Source organism: Habropoda laboriosa, unplaced genomic scaffold, assembly GCF_001263275.1.
Source record: "Habropoda laboriosa isolate 0110345459 unplaced genomic scaffold, ASM126327v1 scaffold30, whole genome shotgun sequence".
NCBI classification, from domain to species: Eukaryota; Metazoa; Arthropoda; class Insecta; order Hymenoptera; family Apidae; genus Habropoda; species Habropoda laboriosa.
Genome location: NW_017100178.1, coordinates 2,175,808 through 2,178,320, shown reverse-complemented (window position 1 = coordinate 2,178,320; position 2,513 = coordinate 2,175,808).

Sequence of the window (2,513 nt, the reverse complement as noted above, 5' to 3'; positions counted from 1 at the left end):
GAAAAAGTTGAAAATTTTTATAGTTTTTATATAAAAGAAAGTTCGATCATAAAATGATACCAAGAAGTAAATGACAATAAGTCACTTGCGAAAAAAATGATGACACTATTTTGCATTTCATATGACGTAAACAAATGTGTTTTTCTTACCAAAAGAACAAAATCAGTAATTACATGAAAAAATCTTATTTAATCGAAACGTCATTTATTATCTCAATTAATATAAATGATGATAATAGCCTTATTTATAACAGTTTCCCCTCATATACATTTAACAATGAGTATTTTTTGGAAAATAATTATATGTACATTTACTCTACAATTATGCCAAAAATCAGACTACTACTGGAGCTACTTAATATCCATCATTAAATATCGATCCATAAGAATATGGAATTCGTCGTTCGAATATAGAAATTCGATCATACAAAATTCAGGATAACGTTAAAGTGATTAGAAAATTGTATAACGTTAAATCGTTCTAAACCGCTTTTGTTTTACCATTAGATAATATTATTCAAAAGTTCAACGCTATATAAGTACGTTATCAGGGACATGGTCTTACATATAGTAAAGATTCTGATAGTAAAACATTTTCGAAATTCTTATAGTTAAGAGAATTCAGAATACTGGAAAATCTATCCATATATTCCTCCTTTTTCAGTTTTTCCCTTTTTTTGTAAAGTATACAAAATTCAAATGAAAGGTCAAATTTTGTACTTTCATATTGCACTTGTTTTATGTATTTAATGACGCACTTCGTTTCTTAAGTGTATCTATTAATTATGTAATGTATGAAACACATTTATTCTAAGTCTATTGTGCCATCTATCGAAGAGTAAGGGTAAGTTAAGAAAATAAACTATTGACAGTGTGCTCGAGACAATTTACATCTGAATTCCGACACACTTTACTGGCATAATATACATACCACGTCCCCGGTAAATGCAAACCGTTTTCACAGTATCACTAGCCCATTAAAATAGCCAACAATTTCTGTTTATTATTTATCTCGACCAAGAAACAAATTCGTGACAGTCATTTTTTGAGATATTTTATAATCAAAGTCAGTCTAAAATAAAACATTCTAACATTATACTCGAAAGAGTATGTATACTACCTACACATTTATGTCAAGCCAATAAACATGCTAGTTATCACTACTAAATTCACCCATCAAGCAACATTTTACGCATACTCTATCTTATAATTATCATGTATTAAGGTCGTCTAATTCTATGAAATAATTTGCATCCAATAATCTTTTATTGCATGTGAATATTTATCATAGTGAACGCTTTATCTATCACTCAATAGTTTATTTTCTTGAATTCCGATTTATAGACACATAAAGAGAAAATAAGATGTTGAAACTCGTTCGATTAGTATTTCATATTTCTACTTCTAACATGAGCACAGAATTCTATTATAGCCTAATATTTGAAATCAAAATCGAACGAGTTATTAAATATTACTCTATTAATTTACGCATATTGAATATACGCGTACAATATTGAGCGTACGTGTATAATAATATAATAATTGTACTAGCTACTGTTTGCGATTCGTTTTTTTTTTAAAGTTGAACTAAATATACCATAACAATAACGATATTTCTTATTCACGAAACACTCGATAATATCTCATTTTTATAAATCACCTTAATCAAGTAAGAGCCGATTGGCAGAATAATATTTATTCGAACGAACGAAATCCACATTAACGTGTCGCGCATCGTGCATAAATGTTAATAAAGTCAGGCGTCGCATATTATGTATTTATTTGTAATTTCCCATTTTAACTTAAAATACATCACCCATTCAAAATTAAAATACATCTTTAGTCATGGCAGTTACATGATTTATCGAAACTTTATACGCAGATCTCAAATATATTCGAAAACCGAGTTGTATGCAATTCATACATGTACTATTTACGACATATTTCTAGGTACCTATAATAAACGGAGTGTATGAAAATCATAAATTATTACATTTTTCACCTTAGGTGGGATGCTTATAATATTATTACAACAATATGATGTAACATACATATGTCATATATATTGATCAAATGTTATATGGATTATAATAATGAATGTATTTATCCTACATAATCAATTATATCATACACCTTTATCAATTTCTTTTCTAACAGATTGTTTTTAAAATTTATGATTTACCTCGTTTAAAAAGCGAGAGTAATGAATAATAAAATTGAAAATGGAAATTTTTTATGCCTTGTGCTTTGATGTGATACAAGAATTACTGGCACTCTTGTTATGTTAGAAAAATGTATATGATAAGAGATCTTCGAAGCAGTCTCGAAATATGTGTATATGTATATTTCAAATACACAAATGTATAATTACTGTTTTCTGCTATATCATATGTAAATATGTGTAAGATTTATATTATATTTTCTAGTATGTACCTGATGCAAAAAGCTTTTGAAGCTTATAAAACAACCTTTTCAATACATGTTTAATTTTTGAATTATTTTATACATTTAAAA